The sequence below is a fragment of the Schistocerca cancellata genome, chromosome 3 (genome assembly GCF_023864275.1).
Source record: "Schistocerca cancellata isolate TAMUIC-IGC-003103 chromosome 3, iqSchCanc2.1, whole genome shotgun sequence".
Lineage (NCBI taxonomy): Eukaryota > Metazoa > Arthropoda > Insecta > Orthoptera > Acrididae > Schistocerca > Schistocerca cancellata.
The window spans coordinates 216,761,015-216,787,957 of record NC_064628.1 but is presented as its reverse complement, the minus strand read 5'-3'; the positions used below and the strand labels follow the sequence as shown (position 1 = coordinate 216,787,957).

The 26,943-nt window shown below is 43.7% G+C and overlaps 1 non-coding gene across 1 annotated transcript; it reads left to right on the top strand.

Annotated features, from left to right (window-relative positions):
• The first annotated feature begins 18,023 nt into the window (after positions 1 to 18,023).
• Positions 18,024 to 18,107, top strand: Trnas-gga (transfer RNA serine (anticodon GGA)). The gene is given in 2 exon segments: positions 18,024 to 18,063; positions 18,073 to 18,107. It is a non-coding gene; the product is annotated as a tRNA-Ser (tRNA).
• The last annotated feature ends 8,836 nt before the right edge of the window (positions 18,108 to 26,943 follow it).

Here is a 26,943-nt window from a genome sequence, read left to right as displayed (position 1 = left end):
CGCTGTCGCTGAGGATAGTAATTTCAGCGGATCTTATGAATGATACTTCCTGATAAATCTGGTATTGCCCGGTTATTCATTTCGCCAATTTTCTAACAGAAACGAAAACAAAAAATGAACAGTGTTTTTAGTGTAATATCGAAAAAATTTCATTTCCATGTAGTAATGAAAATACCTTCGAAATTTTGAAGGAGTCGTGTAAAGAAATATGCGTAATGCACAAATGTGTTAGTACAGTATCCAACTTAAGATACATGATATGCAAAATAAAAGTTTTCTGTAACGTTATTTAAGTCAGAATTTATTTATAAACAGTATTTCTAGTTAGATATCCAGAAGTTACTATGAATGAAATCTTAGGTGAGCCCACCGTTGAGCAAGCGACATAAAGCTTTCCATAAGAAAACATGGAGATGTCATTCCACAGTATTAATAGACAACCTGTATGACTTGTTAATTGTAATGGCAAATCGAAGTATCACTGGAAACGGCATTCTCTTGAAGTGAGAGGGGAGATCTGTCGGAGTAAGGCATATTCGTGGTACTTAACACAGTTTCATTATCTCCCTTTCTAGTTAAGATGATCGCCTCAAGTACATTACCCAACATCTTCCTAACACACAGCATTATGCCATTCCAAAGTTTTGTCGGATCGAGGTTCGTAGTAAAGTAATTGGCGATGTGACATTCAATAATAGGCGATGTGTTGGTTATTGCTTTCGTCTATAGCCGTTTGCGCTTCGCAGCTGACAGCTGTCGAAAGCGCTGCTAGGTGTCTGTGGTTTCCTGAAGTTGACTCAACTGTAGGGGTGTCTTACAAGGGAACCTCCCCATCGCACCCCCCTCAGATTTAGTTATAAGTTGGCACAGTGGATAGGCCTTGAAAAACTGAACACACATCAATCGAGAAAACAGGAAGAAGTTGTGTGTAACTATGAAAAAAATAAACAAAATATACAAACTGAATAGTCCATGTGCAATATAGGAACATCAATGATAGCATGCGCCTAGTAGTGCGGTGGTCCCGTGGTTAGCGTGAGCAGCTGCGGAACGAAAGGTCCTTCGTTCAAGTCTTCCCGCGAGTGTAAATTTTACTTTCTTTATTTTCGCAAAGTTATAATCTGTCGTTCGTTCATTGACGTCTCTGTTCACTGTAATAAGTTTAGTGCGACCGCACCGCAAAACCGTGCGATTAGTAGACGAAAGGACGTGCCTCTCCAATGGGAACCGAAAACATTTGATCGCAAGGTCGTAGGTCAACCGATTCCTCCACAGGAAAACACGTCTGATATATTCTATACGACACTGGTGACGGCATGTGCGTCACATGACAAGAATATGTTGTCGACCCACCTAACTTCTACACTTCTCGAATGGGTAAAAAGATTCTTCTACCTTGCCCGATTGAGGTTTCCTCGTGGATGTGATAATCACTCCCAAAAAAGTGATGAAAACGTAAGAGTTTGTCACATAAACTGCAACAAATGAATGCAACAGTTTCACAGTCGCACAGTTTTCTCTGTGCTCTGTCAAAACATATTTTTAACGTTTTCAAATTTTCCGTGTGTAGACCGTCAAATCCTGCATATGTCCAAGCAAATCTGAACATGTCCTGGAATTTTGGAGAGCGAAGTTGATTATGTGTGAGTGCTTGAACTTTGATAATTGTCTGAAAATAAAAAAAAAATAAATTTCTCACTCGAGGGAGGACTTCAACCAAGGACCTCTAGTTCCGCAGTTGCTCACGCTAACCACAGGACCACGGTGCTCCTCGGCCCATATTACCCTTGATGTTGCATATCTTGCGCATGGACTATTCAGTTTGTATATTTTGCTTATTTTTTTCATAGTTCCACACAACTTCTTCCTGTTTTCTCGATTGGTGTGTGTTCAGTTTTTGAAGGCCTATCCACTGTGCCAACTTATAACTAAATCTGAGGGGGGTGCGATGGGGAGGTTCCCTTGTTAGTAGTAAAGAGTAACTGTATTAAAACGTTACGCATGATGCAGAATTTTTTCACGCATTTCATTGTTTCTGATGTCGTATCTCCTGAACTATGGTAGCTACGTGGTTCTAACCCCACATCGACAGTTGCCTTACAGTAACGTGTATGTTTACCAAGTTTGGTTGAAATCAGTGTAGTGGTTTAGGAGGAGATGTGGAACATAAGAGATGTGATCAAAAAGTAAACTGAGTTTTTTATTTCGCAAGCTTTATACATCTGATTTACAGAACTTTTTTTTCTTGTTCGTACACGTGTTTCTGGTGTATGTTTGCATTTTCAGCTGTTTTGAGTATTTAGTTTACTGTTGACAGTAGAAAAGGTTATACGTGTTTTCGAGTGCTCGACAAATTTTTAGTTAGGAAAAAGATGGATCAAAGAATTTATTTTAAATTTAGCTTGAAAACCTGTAATAAAGTGAAGTACCCCTCATTCGAAATGTTGGCTGAGGCTTTTGGCGAACCTACTATGAGTAAGACCAGAATTTACGACTGGTGTAAACGTTTCAAAGAGGTTCGAGAAGGCGTTGAAGACGACGACCGTACTAGAAGCCCTAGCACATCAACTACTGACGGCAGTGTACAAGAAGTAAAGAAAATGGTTCTAGAAAATCGGCGAAGCGTAATCAGAGAGGTTGCTGATGATGTCAGCATGTTTTGTGGCTCATATCAAGCAATTTTTTCGGATGTTTTGAGCTTGAAATGTGTAGCAGCAAAGTTTTTTCGAAATTGGTGAATTCTGACCAAGAACGACGTCGCGTAGACGTCATTGAGGAACTGCTTAATGAAGTCGACAACGATCTAGAACTTCTAAAGAAGGTTGTAACAGGTAACGAAACATGGATATACGGGTATGATGGCGAAACAAAGACCCAGTCGTCCCAATGAAAACTGCCTGAATAGCCAAGACCGAAAAAAATTCAAGTGCGAATACGTTTGAAGATGCTTCGCACTGTTTTCTTCTATTACAATGGAACAGTGCATCACGAGTTCCTGCCTTATAGTCGTACGGTCAGTAAGGAATACTACCTGGAAGTTATGCGCCGTTTGTGTGAAGCAATCCGAAGAAAATGACCGGAATTGGGGCAAAACCAGTCGCGGACACTGGGTCCCGATAATGTCCCCGCTCACACATCAGTGCTTGTTCGTGATTTTTTGGCAAAAACAAAAACGTTATGTTGCCTCAGCCACCGTATTTGCCGGACGTGGCCCCCTGCGACCTATTTCTATTCCCGAGGCGGAAGAGAACCACGAAAGGACGTCGTTTTGCCACCATTGATGAGCTAAAACAGAATTGCTGAAAGAGCTGAACACCATAACGGAAAGTGAGTTCCAGAAATGCTCCCTGGATTGGAAAAAGCGCTGGCGCAAGTGTGTTGTATGTGAGGGGAATTGCTTTGAAGGGGATAAAGTTGATTTTGATGAATAAACAAGAATATTTCAAGAAAAACAAAAATTGTCACCGTTTTTATCACACTTGTACAAATATACGTACATCCATTTTTATAATATAGATTGACTTTTTCACCTTGAATTTTAGCCGCACTCTTTCTAGTCCCATACAGCTGTAAATTAAATAGCCGTTGTGTAGCAAATTTGAGTTGACGAGCGTATGTTTCAAACCACTGTTGCAAGCGCGATTTAGTTTGATCGCAGCTGATGGTTACAGTTGACCAGCAGATGCGATGAGTGCAGCGCTCCGAACGTCCCTCGCAGATCCTCTCTGGTGAGCTGACGACTGGTGTGCGTGGTCGGGGCCATTGGCCCCATTACTACCGCCAGCCGCGCCGTGCCGTGCCTACTAGAATCCGCCAGTCATGTTTACAAAAGGAAGGGGGGGGGGGGAGGGGCTGGAGGGGAGGCGGAAGCCCGCAGCGGTAGGTGGTCGCAGCTGCCACGCTGTGCCGAGTTCCAGACAGAGATAACCGCTGACGCAGTGCTCGTCTCTGGGCCTCCGTTTTCGCCAAGGCTTGTATCGAACTGTTGAAGATGTGCCGTTTCTCGCCACGGCCGTGTAGCAATCGTTCGATTACCTCACAAATACAGTCTTCGTTTCTGTCGACCAGCTGCAAGCGGGTAGGGGCAAACTGTGCCGCAAGTACTATCTTGGCGCCAGGAAAAGTCTCAGCAGCTTATAGTTGTTGTGTACGACTTCGTACACGACGTTAAGGAGAGGTGGGCTACAGAGTGGTGATGCAGCTGTCGTTGTAGGGAAGCAAGACAGGAACAGAAATGCTTGGTGAACAAGTTAACACAACCAACAGAAGGTTTACGTAATTTGTATTTCTCGAAGTGTCCGAAGACTCATTGCAAATAATGCAGCAAGAATTAGAATCAAACTCATAGAATAGCAACTGAGATGGGACTCGGTATAATAAGCACGAAGATGCTGTCATAGTGAAGAGGCTACAATTACAAGTGGATTGAACGGCTGCCGCCGGCCGCCCTATATCGCGGCGGCAGAGTGCGTTCATAGTCCAGAGCCACTAGAGGCGTGGCCCAGCACACGCGCCATTGGGTCCCACAGATACCGCGCGACCGCTATTGGCGTCAGAGGGGAACTTGCAATTCCGTTGGCAACTGTGACGTCCGTAGGGTCGTATCGATATGTGATACCACAGTAGTGTTGTCTGTTGGCCCTAACGACACGGTTTAGACAACCACCGTTGCTCTTTCACGACACGTAACAATGAGACATCTGGTGTGTTCGCCGCTAGGACGTCGCTATTGTTGTTGTCACCCGTTGTCCTCTTGTGCGTCGGGGTTTCAGTAAAGGGAGACTAGTAGGTCGCCAGCTGGTGGAGCCTATGTCTGCACTGGTATGAATGAGTTTGACGCCCCAAATTGGCGGGCGGCGATCTGACTCGTGGAAGAACGTCGGTCACCCCTAGGGCTCTGCGAAGGCGACGTGACACCCTTTCCTCTGTTACTTCTGGTCATCCTGTGTGGCAGTTTATGCGTCTGGAAACATTGTCTCTGGAATATTTAGATCCACACTAGACGTTGTTGAGCTTCGAAACACGAATTCTTTTGCCATCTAAGATATGTTATGGCCCCACACACCATGCAACGACTATCATCCCTCGTTCAAAATATACTGAAGCGCCAAAGAAACTGTAGTAGGCATGCGTGTTCAAATACAGAGATATGCAGGCAGGCAGAAGACAACGGTTCAAATGGCTCTGAGCACTATGGGACTTAACATCTATGGTCATCAGTCCCCTAGAACTTAGAACTACTTAAACCTAACTAACCTAAGGACAGCACACAACACCCAGCCATCACGAGGCAGAGAAAATCCCTGACCCCGCCGGGAATCGAACCCGGGAACCCGGGCGTGGGAAGCGAGAACGCTACCGCACGACCACGAGATGCGGGCACAGAAGACAACGCTGCGGCCGCCAACGCCTATATAAGACTACAAGTGTCAGGCGGAGTTGTTATATCGGTTACTGCTGCTACAATGGCAGGTTATCAAGATGTGAATGTTGTAGTGGGCGCACGAGCGATGGGACATAGCATCTCGGGGTAGCGATGAAGTGAGGATTAAAACATCAAAGATCGTGCAAGAACGGGACCAACGACGCCTGTAGAGAATCGTTCAACGTGACAGAATTGCAACTCTTCTGCAAATTGCTGCAGATTTCAATGCTAGGCCATCAACAAGTGTCAGCGTGCGAATCATTCAACGACACATCATCGATATGGGCTTTCGGAGCGGAAGGCCGGTTGTTTCACCCTTGATGTCTGCATGACACAAAGCTTTACGCCTCACCTGGGCCCGTCAGCATCGACATTGGACTGTTGATGGCTGGAAACATATTGCCTGATCGGACGTGTCTCGTTTCAAATTGTATTGATCGGATGGACGTGTACGGACATGGAGACGACCTCATGAATCCATGGGCCCTGTATGTCAGCAGGGGTTATTCAAGCTGGTGGGGGCTCTGTAATGGTGTGGGGCGTGTGTAGTTGGAGTGATATAAAACCCCTGATACGTCTAGATACGACTTTGACTGGGAACACGTACGTAAGCGTCCAGTCTGATCACCTGCATTCATTCATGTCCATTGTGCATTCCGACGGACTTGGGCAATTCCAGCAGGAGAATGCGACACCACGCACGTCCAGAATTGGTACAGAGTGACTCCAGGAACACTCTTATGCTTTTAAACACTTCCGCTGGCCACCAAACGCCTCAGAAATGAACATTATTGAGCAAGTCTATGACGCCTTGCAGCGTGCTTTTCAGAAAAGATCTCCACTCCCTCGTACTCTTACGGATTTATGGACAGCCCTGCAGGATTCATGGTGTGAATTCCCTCCAGCACTACTTCAGACATTAGGCGAATCCAAGCCACGTCGTGTTGCGGCACTTGTGCGTGCTCGCGGGGGCCCTACACGCAAGGCAGGGTATACCAGTTTCTTCCGCTCTCGAATGTAGATTAATACGCGCCGCGCTGCCATAATTACATATATTAGGTTGGTGCATAAATTGGTAGTGATTTTGTTTTCCATGTTGGTATTCCCTGGTTGTCACGGGTTTGTTTATCGATTGTCATTTTTTATTTTTTAATTGACTGTTTCTGTTTGAGTTTACATATTTTCGCTTTATCATTTAGATGTAGTGAGTGTAGCTGTGGGCGCTATAAAATGGAGTGCCAAATGGAGAATTCGAAACATTTCCGACATATTCAGTAGAGTGATCCAGAAACATTTGTGCCTTATACGGGAATAATGACACTGGATAAAGCACGGAAAAAATGGTTTTCTTGTTTTAAGCAGGATTGTTTTGACGTTAGCGATTATTCACGTTCTGGAAGAACTGCGGGGTTTGATGAAGGCCGTTTGAACGCATTAATCAATAATGACCCACATTAGTGCACTCGAGAACTGGCAAATGTGATGAACTGTGGTCATTTCACCATCATGCGATATTTGCATGCCGTGGGGAAAGTTCAAAAATTATGTACCGCATGCTCTAAGCCAAAATCACAAAAATCAGTGGTTGTCGTTGTGGGCATCTCCGCTTGATCGGCATCAATTGGCTCGTGAGCAACATCGACCGCTCCTATCCTGTATCGTAATAGGTGACGAGAAATGGTGTCTTTATGCTACCATGATATTAAGAAAGGAATGACTTGAGCCCAAACAAAGCAACAACTTCCCGTACGAAGACCTGCCAGCATCCACAAAAGATAAAATTGTGCATCTGGTGGAAAAGCGACGGCACGGTGTGCTACGAATTTGTTCCCTGTGTGGTGTAACGATCACTGCTGACATTTTTTGTCAACAACTGAGATGTCTTGCAGAAGCAATCCAAAAACTTTCTGCTAGACTGACAAAAAACACTGTTTGGGGGTTGGGCTGGGAAGTCATTCCGCACCCATCTTATTCACCTGATCTTACACCGTTAGATCTTCACCTTTTCCGCTCTCTGTCTAACAATCTTCAAGGAACTTCCTAACCAATTGAAAAGGCGTTCCGAACATGGTTTGACGAGTTCTTCGCCTTAAAACCACGTGATTTCTACAGTCACGGGATCGAAAAAATACCCCAGCGTTGACAGAATGTCGTAAATAGTGAAGGAGAATATATTGTTGCACTCTAAAAGTCTCTGTTATGTGCTTCTGTTGTGTGTATTAAACTTACGGAAAAACGCTACGAACTTACCCACGACCCCAGTCTACATCTACTTGGTTACTCCGCAGTTCACAGTTAAGTGCCTGGCAGAGGGTTCATCGAACCACCTACAGGCTATTTCTCTACCGTTCCACTGTCGAACAGCGCGGAAAAAATGAACACTATTTCTGTGCGAGGTCTGGTTTCACTTACGTTATCGATGATCGTTTCTCCCTTTGTGAGTGGGCGCCAACAAAATATTTTCGCAACCGGAGGAGAAAGTTGGTGATTGAAGTTTCATGAGGTGATCCTGTCTCAACGGAAAACACCTTTGTTTTAGTGTTTGCCACCCCAATTCGCGTATCATATCCGTTGAACTCTCACCTCTGTTTCGCAATAGTACAAAAGGAGACTCGCTTTTTTGGGCTTCTTCGATGTCATTCGTCAGCTTTATCTGGTGCGGATGCCACACTGGCAGCAATACTCCAGAAAAGAACGGAGAAGAGTAGTTTAGGCAGTAACTTCAGTAGACTTGTTACTCGTAACTGCTCGCAAGATATTTATTGCTCTTTCGCATTATAATGGTCTTAGTCTGTGTTGGTAGGTTCCTTAATGCATTCCGGATGGGATAGCTAATGGGCTTGCATCGCTTTTCATTATTTCTCGTTTTTAAAATAAGCCATAACAGGCCGAACCGATAATGCTTGTTTTTATTATTAATTTATGATCGTGACTAGGCATTTGTGAATTCTTCACTCAGTGCGTGAAAGAAAGCTGCTAGCGTGCATTGGGTTCATACAACTTCTCTACATTGTAACGATAAACGGCAAAGAGAGAAAGTGAAATACCGTCCACGTAAAAGCCCTTACCAAGGGGTGACATGAACATCTTACTATCGGTTTGACGAAGATGGTATAGCTGCCGTAGTATTGGACCGTCATATTATTATTTGACCACAGTGTTCCTTGTTATAATCTTATGGAAGGCCCAGTCACGCATTATCAGGTGCGAATGACCACTAACACCTCAGCACCGGAAGCAACATTTACCTATCCGCAACGAATGTTATTACCATTAGAAATTAAAATCGTTGAGGAGAGCTGTCTTTGATGCATCGAACTGATCGATCTGTGAACAGCAGGGGAATGAATACAGAACCGTGCCGAGTAGACGTATCGTACGTAATATGACACGTTCATAATATCATGGGAATAAATATATTGGTATCTGCCGCAGCATTTCGTCACCGTCGTATTAGGTTGCAGGAGATATACTCAGATTTCACCGAAGGAAGAGATTAACATTCCAACTGGCTTGTGGCGTGAACGGGTAAGGTGTTCTGTATCTGCTCTGGAGCTCCTATATGCCAGACTTGTGAGAAGAGATTAAAGGCAAGTCTGTTATCTCACAGCGCTTCATACACTCAGTCGCCTAAGGGGAGGGCTAGGCGGAAGAAGGGAGGGGAAGGAGTTTAAGGTTCCGTCGACGACCAAGTCATTACAGACCGAACACAGGTTTAGACAGGGAAAGAATGAGGGAAGGAGTCAGCCGTACTATTTCAAAGGAACCATCATAGCTTTAAAAAATCGATATATTGCCAACTAGAAATATGCAATCTTTGCATGTGGCGATATGATGTACAGTCATTGAAATGTTTAAACGACTTTATGAAGTTTAATTGTGGATAATCAATATGAACATAAATGGTTCAAATGGCTCTGAGCACAATGGGACTTAACATCTGAGGTCATCAGTCCCCTAGAACTTAGAACTACTTAAACCTACCTAACCTAAGCACATCACACACATCCATGCCCGAGGCAGGATTCGAACCTGCGACCGTAGCGGTCGCGCGGTTCCAGACTGTAGCACCTAGAACCGCTCGGCCACACCGGCCGGCAATATGAACATAGCAACGATTTCCAAAAACCGGTAATTGTAGGAACCATTATGGCATTTGCCCTAAGGAACTTCGGTAAACCACAGGAAACCTAAGTCTGGATGACCAAACGGGGATTTCAAGTGCCGTCCTCCAGAGTGCGAATCCACCGTGCCCGGTGTGACGGAAGAAGGGGGCGACACGCCGTTTAGAGTGGTACTGAGAGCAAATGGACGCCAGTTTCTGCTTTTATACTCGAGTGTATATTTATGAGAGCTGCATTTGTTTTTTGCGTTCTTCTTCGCATTGGTATTAGCATGGGTTCTCTTTTATGTGAAAAATCTGATCATGGCCCAAATCTGTGACGCCAAGAATTATTGTGAAAGTTTATTCTTTTGTCATCATAATAAATTTCTGTCACTGAAAAGGCACTGCAATGTATACTGACTACATTTCTTTCTTATTTACAGGTGAGATTTGCAACTGTGCAGTAGCAAATTGCCAGTGTGCTTGCCGAGAACAAGTATATCTGATTTGACCACGAACGAGTCTTCATACCCGTTAGTCATTTGGGTAAGTCGGCAATTTGTATCATAAAATTTTCGGAACAGTTTACGCTCTTGTGCGTCAGTACATATGGAAACATTCCTGACATGCAGCGTATTTGTGTCAGTGTTGTCCTTGGCTTCTCAACTTCCTATTGTTATTTTCGTCGTGATGGATCGAATTGTTAACCTAAAGTTTCAGGAGACCGATGTAGTTATAATTATACTTACGCTACTGAGACCACTCCCAAGAGTGATAGTAAGACAGTGAAACTTTGTGAAAACATTTTTAAAGAGATACTGAACACAATAAACCTTTGAAAGAAACGCATTGTAATTCTCACATGAGAAGGTAACATTTGTTAACTGCGTACAATGTTTACGTTGTAGGCTACAAATGTTGCTCAGTGTGACGACCATCTAGTTCCACGACAACCTGGAACCGCACTAGAGATTTCTCTACTGATGGTGCGGTCTTGACTACCACCCTCGCTATGCTCATATTCAACCTTCATCGTGTGTTTGTGTCTCGTTGATAAATCCTGTCCCTCAGTTAACCCACAGTCAGAAATCACACGGGCCACGCAGTTTGAACCGACCGCAGCCAGTGATTTGATTTTCTCCAAATGTTATATGGTGCAACCAAAGTGACCGCACGAGCAATGTTAGGTGAAACTCTATCGAGCGTCAAAACAACTGAACCCAAAGCACCTCTCTCCCGTGGAGCAGGAACCACATGTTAGCGAAGCAGATCACAGTAGCATGTGCCGTTCACGCTGCATGGCCTTAGTCCTGGGGGTCTGAGTTACTCAAAGAAGAATGGACGAAGCATGAACTGTGCCGTGAAGCTACATTACACAGTGATGGGGACCTTCATGAACGTTCGTTGGCAGTAACGATCCCCAAATGCGACAATTGTGAGTGTTCACTTCCCAGTGAGCGTAAAGGGTACTTCATCACTCCGCAGAATGTTCCGAATCAACTTGAGCCCTTGCAAGAAACGTAAGGACAAAGTCTACTCGAATGTCTGCGTCACTTGGCAAAAGTTGGTTAGTAATGTGGATTTTGTACGGATACCATTTCATAGTTGTTCCCAGCTCTTTCCGAAAGGTTCAGCTGTTGTGACACAGCTCGTGCACTGCTTGAAGATCGCACGTTGCTTACAGCGTTCTCAACCATGGCAACAGTAACCGCAACGATTTGTGGCGCAATTGGCCGTCGGTCTCTCCCAGGAGCAATTCCTAAATCGCCCGTAGTTCGAACTTACGAATGATGTTTTTCAAACCTGGCGCGGAAAGAGGACCTCTCCATATTCCTTTAGAGCGTCGACACTCGCGAAGAGCAGCAGCACTGTTGTTGTTTCCATAAAACAGGTTTAAAAGTAAAGCCCTGCTCACCTTGTCCAGACCCATGTTGATCAACTGCAACTCTAAAGCACACTGATGCTTTTGATTCAACCCTATCTCTCCGTACCAGTGCCGGCGCCTAACGGCAAGTCATGACTCTAACACTACTAACAACGTAAATCCTGCAGCGCACATTCTGAACATCATTGCTATTAAGTTGGATACCTATACGGTAAATAGTCATCCGTCCACGTTGGCTCAAGTAGCGAAAGTTTAATTATAATTACCCTTTACTTTGGTCACAGCACAGCCGCCGTTATAGTAACAATGATAATTACTACTACTATTACTAGTACTACTATTACTATTAATATTGTAGAGGTCCCTTTAACACCGCCATTGCATGCTAATTGGGCCGGCCGGAGTGGCCGAGCGGTCCCAGGCGCTTCAGTCTGGAACCGCGCGACCGCTACGGTCGCAGGTTCGAATCCTGCCTCGGGCATGGATGTGTGTGATGTCCTTAGGTTAGTTAGGTTTAAGTAGTTCTAAGTTCAAGGGGACTGATGACCTCAGATGTTAAGTCCCATAGTGCTCAGAGCCATTTGAACCACGCTAATTGCATCGTCAACTACCACCCCATATGCTGTCGTGAGCATCACAAAATGCCTCCACCAGCCTACAGTAATTAGCCTTCATACTTTGTGCACACAAGAACTGGCATATTAAAGGTTTGCAGTAAAACTACTTGTTTTTCCATGTGGTTACATTTTGGATCGCTGTATGTACGTCAATGTTTCCTCCAATAAATCTGAAGACGAAAATTTGTAATTACGAAAGCAGTCATGTTCATTAAATACCATCAATAAAACAACGGTATGGATTATCCAATAAGAGTATGTTACTGATGCTGTGTGTTTTTTGGGGACTACCGTATCGTGGCGCTGACAAATTGTGCTCCTAAGGTGCATACTACCGACAGGCTTATGTGAAGGTGTTTACACGAAGACTCACACTAAACTGTCTTATGGAGTGTTTTCCTCCGCGATAGTTCCCCAGATTTCTCTGCTCAAGGCTCAGTCACATACGGTGCGGCTTCGGGCTATCACACATCGCCTCACCTCCTCCCGCCCACGCTCTCGCCCTCATCCCCGTACTCTCCTATCGTGGCACCCAGTCACCTCTTGCTCTTTCCTCCGGTGGAGAAACCATTGCGTGGCAAGCATTTTCGGAACGACGATAACGTGATTTTCGAAGTGAAACGTTTCCTGAACGGGAAAACTTCTACACCAAGACTTGAACAACCAAGGTCTCCGCCACGGCATCCATGGTTAGGAAACATGTGTCGCATCGAAGATGGAGTATCTAGTACCAGGTTTCGTGGTCCCAGCGTGATTTTTTTCAAGGCGATGATATCACTTAACTTCATCCTGCACCACAACTTCCGTGATCACGTCAACGGATTCCGTCGCTACTTGTTTGTAAAATTTAAGATGAACTAGAGATATTCTGAAAGTCTCGCTAGCAGTCGCCATCATTAGTACCACGACCACTTCCGTCTTCACAATTATCATGGTAGTTTACTGTACAGAAACATTTTTTGAATAATAATACTCTGTGGCAGACAGCGCCTCATAGTTGGGTCCTTATATTCTCCTGACAACGCCCACATCTAGCGTTTGAAAGATCTGCTGGGATATGGCAACTTTTATTAGGGCTGAGACATGTGCTCTGACTGCCAGTTTGGTAAGAACGTGGCCACGGAAAGGACTGCGTGCGTTCGATACCTGATTCCACATGCAGGTTGAATCTGACAGCTAAATTTAATGCTACAGCCCATTTAGTCATGTAAAAGAAGTTTTGTTTCCATTGTCGTCATCACATAACCGTTACCGTTACACTCATGTTCGCATATTGGCTTCAGAGCGTTTTATGTCGTCATGTTTTCAAAAAATTTGTTTGTTACGGAGCACAGCTGTGCTTTATATTGACAGTTACTCTACATAACAGCGAGAAAAAGTACCTATTGTTAGCTTAAAATACTTTTATTAAATTTTCAGTCCCTGTCATGTTGACAGGGACTGAAAGTTGCTGACCGGAGGCTGAACTGAGGCAAACAAATATTTATTAACATTAATCATTCATTTTTGCGAAGTACGCTTTGTCAACAGTTGTGCTGGATCGGATTTCACACCAATTATTAAAAATAAAAATAAAAATAAAAACACAGCAGAAGCCCGATGTAAAGCGGTTGACGGAAGACATGCTTTACCCCATGCAGAGCGTAACTGTGCAGTATCGAGACGTTGCTTCTCCTTCAGCGTTCATTTGGCTACGTCGTTTCTCCTTCATTGTTCAGTTGGCTGACATTTCCACACTGAAAAACCATCCGCCAGAACCAGTAAAGTCTTCCTTGTCATGTAAATTGTAATTTATCATATTACTATTATTATTATTTTCTTTTTTTTCTCCCTCGTTCTTTTCTTTTTATACATATAAGATCTATATGTAAAATAATAATAATTTTGTACCATAGATAATATTGGCATTGAAACAGAACAAGTAGAGATACGCTCTTCAACTGAAGAATTTTTATATGTTCATCTTTTTGTCTCAATAAGTGATAGCGGGCGGTCGTATTACGAGTTCCGCCGAGTTAATATTGTTAAAAAAAGTGTATTCCAATCGTACATTAAAAAGTGTTATTGAAAGTTATCAGAATAGCAAAGTTTATTCGCACAGTCATATTCTGTTCATTATTCCGCGACGCGCCGAGAATCCTGCATTAAGAGGATCGAAGCTAACAAGAAGAATTTGCGGGAGCACAGGAGGGGCGATCCGGAACCAGTATTGTCATACCAATCTCCATGCACAATAGCGGTAACAGGGAAAGGATGTACGTAAATTTACGAATGTTAATCTGATAATGTATTAAATATTGAAGGTCTGTTGATATTAATGCCAGCTAAGGTTCACTCAGGATATCAGTACTTTCCAATTTCTTTCAGTTATTCTTTCAAAATTTCTTTTTTAATTATTTAAGCAGCAATTTTTAATCAATTTCCATTACATACTACACTCCTGGAAATTGAAATAAGAACACCGTGAATTCATTGTCCCAGGAAGGGGAAACTTTATTGACACATTCCTGGGGTCAGATACATCACATGATCACACTGACAGAACCACAGGCACATAGACACAGGCAACAGAGCATGCACAATGTCGGCACTAGTACAGTGTATATCCACCTTTCGCAGCAATGCAGGCTGCTATTCTCCCATGGAGACGATCGTAGAGATGCTGGATGTAGTCCTGTGGAACGGCTTGCCATGCCATTTCCACCTGGCGCCTCAGTTGGACCAGCGTTCGTGCTGGACGTGCAGACCGCGTGAGACGACGCTTCATCCAGTCCCAAACATGCTCAATGGGGGACAGATCCGGAGATCTTGCTGGCCAGGGTAGTTGACTTACACCTTCTAGAGCACGTTGGGTGGCACGGGATACATGCGGACGTGCATTGTCCTGTTGGAACAGCAAGTTCCCTTGCCGGTCTAGGAATGGTAGAACGATGGGTTCGATGACGGTTTGGATGTACCGTGCACTATTCAGTGTCCCCTCGACGATCACCAGTGGTGTACGGCCAGTGTAGGAGATCGCTCCCCACACCATGATGCCGGGTGTTGGCCCTGTGTGCCTCGGTCGTATGCAGTCCCGATTGTGGCGCTCACCTGCACGGCGCCAAACACGCATACGACCATCATTGGCACCAAGGCAGAAGCGACTCTCATCGCTGAAGACGACACGTCTCCATTCGTCCCTCCATTCACGCCTGTCGCGACACCACTGGAGGCGGGCTGCACGATGTTGGGGCGTGAGCGGAAGACGGCCTAACGGTGTACGGGACCGTAGCCCAGCTTCATGGAGACGGTTGCGAATGGTCCTCGCCGATACCCCAGGAGCAACAGTGTCCCTAATTTGCTGGGAACTGGCGGTGCGGTCCCCTACGGCACTGCGTAGGATCCTACGGTCTTGGCGTGCATCCGTGCGTCGCTGCGGTCCGGTCCCAGGTCGACGGGCACGTGCACCTTCCGCCGACCACTGGCGACAACATCGATGTACTGTGGAGACCTCACGCCCCACGTGTTGAGCAATTCGGCGGTACGTCCACCCGGCCTCCCGCATGCCCACTATACGCCCTCGCTCAAAGTCCGTCAACTGCACATACGGTTCACGTCCACGCTGTCGCGGCATGCTACCAGTGTTAAAGACTGCGATGGAGCTCCGTATGCCACGGCAAACTGGCTGACACTGACGGCGGCGGTGCACAAATGCTGCGCAGCTAGCGCCATTCGACGGCCAACACCGCGGTTCCTGGTGTGTCCGCTGTGCCGTGCGTGTGATCATTGCTTGTACAGCGCTCTCGCAGTGTCCGGAGCAAGTATGGTGGGTCTGACACACCGGTGTCAATGTGTTCTTTTTTCCATTTCCAGGAGTGTATATTTTATGCACGCCCCCGTATTTTCGAGGCGCTACAGTCTGGAACTGAGCGACCGCTACGGTCGCAGGTTCGAATCTTGCCTTGGGCATGGATGTGTGTGATGTCCTTAGGTTAGTTAGGTTTAATTAGTTCTAAGTTCTAGGCGACTGATGACCTCAGAAGTTAAGTCGCATAGTGCTCAGAGCCATTTGAATCCCGTATTTTCCTATTCCCCTCACGCAATTATTCAAAACCAGACTACAGTTTTTCAGCTTGGGTTTCATTAATTGGTCCGGAAAATGGACATCTTCACTTCGCTTATGAAAATATTCATCGGGTTGAGGGTTTTTTTATAGTTTCGTGCTTTAAGTGTACACTCTCTTCTCTCATCCGTCTCTTGATAAACTCAAGAGCTAAACTTCTTTTTCTCGCACCATTCGTCGCTTGATCAACAAATGTTATTTCATTACTCACAGATTATTCGTTTCTGCGATGTCGTAACAAACGCAGAGAAATCTAGACAATATGTTTCGCATTATGGTTGTGCTCATTTTGGTTATTGTCATGCAACGTTACTTAATCAATGTTAAACGTGAGACGTATATTTAGGTTTCTGTCCAGCGATATTCCTGATGTAATGGTAATAAGACAACCTAAGGTTGTGTTTAATGACTTTTATCCCTTTCGGTTATTGTTTTCAGACCTTGAAGGATCCAAGGGTAAATAATACTACAGAAACGCTATGTGCAGACTGTTATGAGATTTTTACACGACATTGCATCCGAAAAATACGGTCCATGAGGTTTTTACTGTAATTCTTAAGTGAGTTAAAGTTGCATCATCAGTTCTTTATTTTAATTGCATTTAAGTTTACGATTTCAACGGCAGTAAAATTTTGTCTTCCAGTGATGATTAGTTTTTTTGACGTAAGTAGCTCAAGCATTTTTTTGTTTTTCCTGCTGTTCAGAACTGATTGATTCATGCGTCCTGTTTAGTTTTACATACGGTGTTTCATTTTAGTCGTGCTCCAGAGCAAACATTCAAAACACAATCGCTCGATCAACATAGGCATTAGATGGAGTGTGGCGTTTGTGTATTCGCCTCGCGCGTTTCTGTTTATTATGTTACGCAAGAGACACATTAGCGCTTACCCCTGTGTATAATTTTACGTCCTAAAAACTATGTCTGAATGTTTCCGTTTTTGTGGAAGCTCAGTGCTTTCGCATTCCATATATTAAACTAATAGTAATCCTTTGAGTAATTTACAATTTTTTAACCGAAACTGTTCTTCTGTCTTCCTGAATCTATTTTATAGAAAGCGTCGTGTGCACATTATTTTGAATAATATCGTTTACCTGAAAAAAAGTGTATCATGCGCCATCTCCAACAAGGGAATTCTTTACCCTACTGTTCCAGTCATCTCTTGACTAGACAGATCTGTATTATTTGATGTCCTCCCTCAGGATTTCTAGCTATTTGTGGTATTTGCATGCAAAGTTTGTCTGAAAGAAGTAACGCAAAAGCAAGTGCTTGCGGAAGATGATTTTCGTATGTTTCTTTTCTGCTAATCTAAATTAGTCGACTTACCAAAACACCGACCCGTGAATGACACGAAGAATATATTTTTTCATACCATTGTAGTTTACTGAAACACTGTCGAATCAATTTCTATTTTTTTGTTTCTTTCAGCGCATCTCCGACCAGTTGACAGACAGGTCTTGTGTAATATGTGCTTGCAGTTGTCGTTTGGTTTGCAACATTTCTATGTCTTATTTCGTTAACAAAAGTGAAAGAAGATTAGGGTTTAACGTCCCATCGAAGACAAAGTCGTTAGAAACTGCGCTATATCGCTTAGTCATGTCGTTAACATATCAAAACTATTTCGTTACATAATCGTTGTGTCTTACACCTTCCATCTTGATTCAAGACGCTAGGAAGAAGCATTCAGGCACCGACGGTAGTTGGCGACCTCAGCTTGCCAGATTTAAATTGGGAGAGTCGTGGTATCAAAACTGGTGCCGGATATAGGAATTCCTGTAACAGTATTCTGAATGTCTTGCCCAAAAAATCACTTCCAGCTGATAATTAGGGAGCGAACTCGTGAAGGTAACGTCTTAGACCTCCTAGCAACAAACAAACCTGAGCTTGGCCGGCCTGAGTGGCCGAGCGGTTAAAGGCGCTACAGTCTGGAACCGCACGACCGCTACGGTCGCAGGTTCGAATCCTGCCTCGGGCATGGATGTGTGTGATGTCCTTAGGTTAGTTAGGTTTAAGTAGTTCTAAGTTCTAGGGGACTTATGACCACAGCAGTTGAGTCCCATAGTGCTCAGAGCCATTTGAACCATTTTTTAAACCTGAGCTTCTCAGATCAGTTAACGTAGAGGAAGGTATCACTGGTCGTAAGACTTTGATAGCATCTATGAAATAGGTATCTCAAACAATGTCAAGAAAAGTAGGAAACTATATTTGCTTGCAAAACTGGCAGGACGCAAATTGCAGATTATATGAGTATGTAAGTCTGCAGGCTTTCGTGACCGTTGTCACTAAAGATAAAATCTTCTGGGTTTTTAGGCTGCGTCATATTTCCTTCTAAAATAATCGACGTTTCTACCCCTCTGCTGGGATCTTCATCAGCATATTTCGATGTCCACTATTGCTAGAACACTGTCAGAGATCAGTGTCGCGTTCACTTATAAAGGGGAGTTGTCCCGCGTTTGTGCTGGAGAAGTGGGAGTATCGATTAAAATTCTTGTGGCTACCATTGGTGGACCACCGTCATAACTAATATTCCAGCGCTCATGCAGAAGAAGGGGCGTTATTGGCTAAACTCTTATGGATAGTATTGGTGGGTCTCGTCATTGGAAAGAAAGGCACTATTCCACACTTAAGCTGGAGAAGGGTTAGTTTTTGAAATTCCTCCTACTGCTATAGGTTGGCCATCATCATTGGCAAAGATCCGAAACGGACAGAGCAAGAGAGGGGGAATGTTTACCCAAAATATTATTGTTCGCCGAGGTGACTTGCAGGGCATTGTTTATATTGCTCGCACAACGCGGCCGCGTATTTACTTCCTTGATGGCGGGGAGCCACGATACTGGACGCCTATAGCCGTCCTCTTTATTGAAATTACATGCATTCTTGGAAATTTCAACCGCTTCTCGAACCTTTCTTCTGTATGAGTATGCTCCAGCTGTGGTTTCATAGCCGTATTAGAAAACTGCTAAATAAACAAAGAGCACTTCATCACAGATTCAAGAGAAGGCAAAACCTTGCTGACCAGCGAAAGCTGAACGAAGCAAACATGAGCGTAATGAGAGCAATGAGAGAAGCGTTCATTGTCTTTGAAAGTCAAATTTTTGTCAACCGACCTTACGAAAGAAAAGGGTTAAGAGGCTTTGGTAAGTAAGCGGTTGGAAAAAATTGTCTATAAGCAATAGTCCACAATGAATGCCTGCCTGCATATCATTGCATCTCTTAGTGGAAACTACTCAAAGTTTATGCAGTGAGCTGTAGTCAAAATGAAAGCCTTTTCAAATATTGAACTCTCAAATAATGGTCACTGGTATCGGCTTGCCACAATAATCAGTCTTCGCATTGACAACGCCCCTAATCATTGTACGACGTGTTGTAACAGTGTCGCAACAGTAGCACAAGCAATCGCTGAATGACATCAGTACAGAATTCCAAAGGCTGGCGCGGGTGCAGTTATTCTTGTAATACAAACAAAAAAAAGTAATTGTTATTGTTCAGATATGTACATCTCTGTTTCTTCCATCTTGCACACGCAACGCTTGATAATAATGAAAATGTTGTTGTTGTTGTTGTTGTTGTGGTCTTCAGTCCTGAGACTGGTTTGATGCAGCTCTCCATGCTACTCTATCCTGTGCAAGCTTCTTCATCTCCCAGTATCTATTGCAACCTACATCCTTCTGAATCTGCTTAGTGTATTCATCTCTTGGTCTCCCTCTACGATTTTTACCCTCCACACTGCCCTCCAATGCTAAATTTGTGATCCCTTGATGCCTCAAAACATGTCCTACCAACCGATCCCTTCTTCTAGTCAAGTTGTGCCACAAACTTCTCTTCTCCCCAATCCTATTCAATACCTCCTCATTAGTTACGTGATCTACCCACCTTATCTTCAGCATTCTTCTGTAGCACCACATTTCGAAAGCTTCTATTCTCTTCTTGTCCAAACTAGTTATCGTCCATGTTTCACTTCCATACATGGCTACACTCCATACAAATACTTTCAGAAACGACTTCCTGACACTTAAATCTATACTCGATGTTAACAAATTTCTCTTCTTGAGAAACGCTTTCCTTGCCATTGACAGTCTACATTTTATATCCTCTCTACTTCGACCATCATCGGTTATTTTACTCCCTAAATAGCAAAACTCCTTTACTACTTTAAGTGTCTCATTTCCTAATCTAATTCCCTCAGCATCAGCCGACTTAATTTGACTACATTCCATTATCCTCGTTTTGCTTTTGTTGATGTTCATCTTATATCCTCCTTTCAAGACACTGTCCATTCCGTTCAACTGCTCTTCCAAGTCCTTTGCTGTCTCTGACAGAATTACAATGTCATCGGCGAACCTCAAAGTTTTTATTTCTTCTCCATGAATTTTAATACCTACTCCGAATTTTTCTTTTGTTTCCTTTACTGCTTGCTCAATATACAGATTGAATAACATCGGTGAGAGGCTACAACCCTGTCTTACTCCTTTCCCAACCACTGCTTCCCTTTCATGCCCCTCGACTCTTATAACTGCCATCTGGTTTCTGTACAAACTGTAAATAGCCTTTCGCTCCCTGTATTTTACCCCTGCCACCTTTAGAATTTGAAAGAGAGTATTCCAGTTAACATTGTCAAAAGCTTTCTCTAAGTCTACAAATGCTAGAAACGTAGGTTTGCCTTTTCTTAATCTTTCTTCTAAGATAAGTCGTAAGGTCAGTATTGCCTCACGTGTTCCAACATTTCTACGGAACCCAAACTGATCTTCCCCGAGGTCGGCTTCTATCAGTTTTTCCATTCGTCTGTAAAGAATTCGCGTTAGTATTTTGCAGCTGTGACTTATTAAACTGATAGTTCGGTAATTTTCACATCTGTCAACACCTGCTTTCTTTGGGATTGGAATTATTATATTCTTCTTGAAGTCTGAGGGTATTTCGCCTGTCTCATACATCGTGCTCACCAGATGGTAGAGTTTTGTCATGACTGGCTCTCCCGAGGCCATCAGTAGTTCAAATGGAATGTTGTCTACTCCCGGGGCCTTGTTTCGACTCAGGTCTTTCAGTGCTCTGTCAAACTCTTCACGCAGTATCTTATCTCCCATTACGTCTTCATCTACATCCTCTTCCATTTCCATAATATTGTCCTCAAGTACATCGCCCTTGTATAAACCCTCTATATACTCCTTCCACCTTTCTGCTTTCCCTTCTTTGCTTAGAACTGGGTTGCCATCTGAGCTCTTGATATTCATACAAAGGTCTCCAAAGGTCTCTTTAATTTTCCTGTAGGCAGTATCTATCTTACCCCTAGTGAGACAAGCCTCTACATCCTTACATTTGTCCTCTAGCCATCGCTGCTTAGCCATTTTGCACTTCCTGTCGATATCATTTTTGAGACGCTTGTATTCCTTTTTGCCTGCTTCATTTACTGCATTTTTATATTTTCTCCTTTCATCAATTAAATTCAATATTTCTTCTGTTACCCAAGGATTTCTATTAGCCCTCGTCTTTTTACCTACTTGATCCTCTGCTGCCTTCACTACTTCATCCCTCAGAGCTACCCATTCTTCTTCTACTGTATTTCTTTCCCCCATTCCTGTCAATTGTTCCCTTATGCTCTCCCTGAAACTCTCTACAACCTCTGGTTCTTTCAGTTTATCCAGATCCCATCTCCTTAAATTCTCACCTTTTTGCAGTTTCTTCAGTTTCAATCTGCAATTCATAACCAATAGATTGTGGTCAGAATCCACATCTGCCCCAGGAAATGTCTTACAATTTAAAACCTGGTTCCTAAATCTCTGTCTTACCATTATATAATCTATCTGATACCTTTTAGTATCTCCAGGATTCTTCCAGGTATACAACCTTCTTTTATGATTCTTGAACCAGGTGTTGGCTATGATTAAGTTATGCTCTGTGCAAAATTCTACAAGGCGGCTTCCTCTTTCATTCCTTCCCCCCAATCCATATTCACCTACTATGTTTCCTTCTCTCCCTTTTCCTACTGACGAATTCCAGTCACCCATGACTATTAAATTTTCGTCTCCCTTCACTACCTGAATAATTTCTTTTATCTCGTCATACATTTCATCTATTTCTTCATCATCTGCAGAGGTAGTTGGCATATAAACTTGTACTACTGTAGTACTTGTGGGCTTAGTGTCTATCTTGGTCGCAATAATGCATTCACTATGCTGTTTGTAGTAGCTTACCCGCACTCCTATTTTTTTATTCATTATTAAACCTACTCCTGCATTACCCCTATTTGATTTTGTATTTATAACCCTGTATTCACCTGACCAAAAGTCTTGTTCCTCCTGCCACCGAACTTCACTAATTCCCACTATATCTAACTTTAACCTATCCATTTCCCTTTTTAAATTTTCTAACCTACCTGCCCTATTAAGGGATCTGACATTCCACGCTCCGATCCGTAGAACGCCAGTTTTCTTTCTCCTGATAACGACGTCCTCCTGAGTAGTCCCCGCCCGGAGATCCGAATGGGGGACTATTTTACCTCCGGAATATTTTACCCAAGAGGACGCCATCATCATTTAATCATACAGTAGAGCTGCATGTCCTCGGGAAAAATTACGGCCGTAGTTTCCCCTTGCTTTCAGCCGTTCGCAGTACCAGCACAGCAAGGCCGTTTTGGTTAATGTTACAAGGCCAGATCAGTCAATCATCCAGACTGTTGCCCTTGCAACTACTGAAAAGTCTGCTGCCCCTCTTCAGGAACCACATGTTTGTCTGGCCTCTCAACAGATACCACTCCGTTGTTGTTGCACCTATGGTACGGCCATCTGTATCGCTGAGGCACGCAAGCCTCCCCACCAACGGCAAGGTCCATGGTTCATGGGGGGGAATGAAAATGAGGCTTTTCTAATTAAGGTGTTACACTACCCGTGATGCTCTAATTTAAAATTCAGATGCAAATATTTTGCAGTATGATTAAACATTTATCCAAAGCTCCTTATGTAGATAAAAAAAGGAAGATATTTAGTAGTACGATTAAACAAACTGGATCTATTACTGCAACAGCAAGAGAGAACGATATGGTGTAAATCAATACAGAAGTATTCTTGTTGCGTGAAAGTATTATAGCTTCACATTCAGTGGCTGTCCTCAGACAAAGCTTAATAAAATGGAAAAAAATAACGGTCCACGGTGGGTGCCACTGTCGTTTCTGATATGGCAGCATGACGTTCCACAATTCCCCCAAACTGTAAATTATGGAACGTTGACTTCTTATTGCAAAATTTGAGATCAGTAATCCGCGTGGTCCTGTTCAGGGGACGATCCCAACAGCGAGTTTGAATCATTCGGAAGAACGATTAAAATCTAGAACTGTTTTGTCACATCGAATTTGAAGCTAGCTTGTCTTTAATACTCAGTTGTGTCATCCCGGGGAGGGGGCGGAATTTATATCATGCAAATGCTCTACGCATAACGTTTCCCACTTAGCGCGTGCTGTAACAGCGTATCTTCGAATCTGAAGCGTGTTGCTGTTGATCACTAACCAAGTCTCGTTTCGAGATCGCTGAATGGAGTATCTACCAGGAGAAAGTAACCACAAGTTGAACTAAAATTACCGATCACATCTAGATCAGCAGGGCACACCGAACACTTTGATGATGTGTGGCTTGTGGAGCGTTCAACTGCGTGGTCATCACCCTTACAAAATCCCAATTTTTGCAGAACCCAATTTGTACCCAGTACAATCTAGCCACTGCCACGAATGATGATGATGATGATGATGATGATAACACAAACACCCAGTTCCCGGGCAGAGAAAATTGCAAACCCGGCTGGGAATCGAACCCGGAATCCCGTGATCCAGAGGCAGCAACGCTAGCCACTAAACCACGATCTGCGGACACCGAACAGTATGCAGAACTCTTACGCTGACCAAAGAATCGAGCGAAATCGTTAAGCCCCTAGACTGTCGATCAAGGAATTCGGGGTTTAAATTTTCGAACAGCCCTCCCTTGTTGAGGTTACCTGCGATTTCTCAAAGTTCTCTTTTTTGAATGTGATACGGTTTCGTAACTAAGGGCACAGATTGTTGGCCATCCTTCTCACATCCGACCTTGTGCTCCGTCTTTATAACCTCGCCGGTGGGACTATGAACTTTCAAGCTTCTATCCCTTAACCATTAAATTAAAAATGTCGATCTGAAGCAAAACCGCCTTGTATGAGCGCTACGACTTCCAATGCATTTGAAATGGCAGTTTCCTCACTGCCCTGCAACTCACATTTAAGTACTTGGCAGAGGGTTCATCGAACTATCTTCAAGTTATTTCTCTACCGTTCCACTTTTGAACAGCGCGCGGGAAAAATGAACATTTACACTTTTGCGCGTGAACTCTGGTTTCTAATTTTATTATTATGACCATTTCTCCCTTTGTAGGTGGGCGTCAACCAAATATTTCCGCATTCGGGGGAGAAAGCTGGGTGACTGATATTTCGTCAAAAGATCTTGCCGCAACGAAAAACGTCTTTGTTTTAATGATTGCCACCCCAGCTCCCGTATCAGTCCGTCACACTCTATCCCCTATTTCACGACATTACAGAGCAAGCTGCCCCTCTTTGAAATTGTTTGATGTCCTCCGTCAATCCTGTTTGGGGAGAATAGCATACCACGCAGCAATACTCTAGCAGAGAAAGGACAGGCGTAGTGTAGGCACTCTCTGTAGTGAATCTGTTACATCTTGTAACTGTTCTGCTAGTAAAACGCAGTTTTTGGTTCATATTTCCCTCAACATTATGTATGTTATCGTTCCGACCTAAGCTATCCATAATTGTTATCCGTAGGTACTTAGTTAATTGATAGCGTTTGCATTTGTGTGATTTACCGTGTAAAATTTATCGGACTCCTTTTAGTATTCCTGTGGATGGCCTCACACTATTTAGGGTTGGCTAAAATGGTTCAAATGGCTCTGAGCACTATGGGACTCAACATCTTAGGTCATAAGTCCCCTAGAACTTAGAACTACTTAAACCTAACTAACGTAAGGACATCACACACACCCATGCCCGAGGCAGGATTCGAACCTGCGGCCGTAACAGTCCCGCGGTTCCGGACTGCAGTGCCAGAACCGCTAGACCACCGCGGCCTGCTATTTAGGGTCAACTGCCACTTTTAACATCGTACAGATATCTTGTCTAAATGATTTGCAATTGGTTTTGATGTTCTGATGACTTTACTAGACGGTACATGAAAGCCTCATCTGCAAACAATCTAAGAGGGCCACTCATCAGATTGTCTCCTAAATCATTTATATAGACTGGCAACAGCAGAGGTCTGTAACACTTCCTTGGGGAACGCCAAATATTACGTCTGTGCTGGTCAGTGACTTTCCCTCGGTTACTATGGACTGTGACTTTTTTGGTAGGATGTACGAATCGAGCCGCACAACTGAGACGTTACTTCATAGGAAAGCAATTTGATTAGAAGCCGCTTCTGAGGGACGTTATCAGAAGAGTCTAGAAATATAGAATCAATTTGAGATCCCCTGTCGATGGACTCGTTACTTCACGAGAATAAAGAGCTAATCGCGTTACACAAGAGCGTCATTTTCTAAATCCTTGCTAAGTGTATGTCAGAAGATCGTTTTCTTAGAGGTAATTCATAATGTTCGAACACAGTATATGATCCAGTATCCTACTGAAGATCGATGTCAGTCGTGTGGGTCTGTAATTCAGCGGATTACCCCTATTTCCTTTCTTGCGTGTTGGTGTGACCTGTGCCATTTTGCGATTTTTAGATATGGATCTTTCGTCGAGCGAACAGTTTTATATGATTGCTAAGTACGGAGATATTATATCAGCGTACTCTGAAAGGAACCTAATTAGTATGTATTTTCGAACGGAAGATTTGCCTTTAAGTGGTCGGAGATCCTTCACTATACCGTGGATGTATACTGATACGTTACCAGTACTCATTCTGGCAGCAGTTCTTGATTCGAACTCTGTGGTGAAGTGATTTCGGAAACCTGTATTTTAGTAACTCTTCTTTAGTGGGGGTGTCATAGACAGCATTACTATCGCCGTCGCGAAGTGAAGGTTAATGATCAACAGAAACACGCTTCAGATACGAAGGTGCGCTGATACAGCACGCGCTAAATGGAAACTGTATTAACTACAAGAAAGATCCTATTCACTTTTTCTCTGAGACTAAAAGTTTACGCGTTTCAGGGTGTGGAAAAATCACAGATTATTAAAAATAGTGTTAATGGTATAAAATTGATGTTTATTGTTAAATAAAGTGGGTTAAGAATAAATATTAAATGCGTGTAGCACATCTAAGTGCGGAAGAACAGTGTTGAGGAATAAATTGTGTTCTAGGGGTGTACAGGTTGGAAAGGCAGGCCTAAGTTCGAAATGTGAGAAAAGGTCTGTTGTCGGATTGTGGTCACGTACTTACCTTCTCCGTATATCTGCAATCTGAAGAGCGAGCAGGCGATTCCCCATTCTCTCTACGATCCGGGGAGGAGGGGTGTTCATTTTTCACAAAGTGTGTTTACGTTACATTGAATATAGATATGAATTTGCTAATTATACAAACGCAATAAAAGCCTGGGAACAGATTCTCTGCGTAAGTCTCTGCACACAGTTCTACACTGCAAAAGACGAAATAGATTCTTAGTCATCCTGTGCGGTAGTTGCAGCGTTCTCGCAGGAAAAGGCGACTTCCTCCACCAGGAGCACAGCTCGCTGTTCAGTTTACAGACAGACTGTATCGCCGGCCGCGGTGGCCGAGTGGTTCTAGGCGCTTCAGTCCGGATCCGCGCGACTGCTACGGTCGCAGGTTCGAATCCTGCCTCGGGCATGGT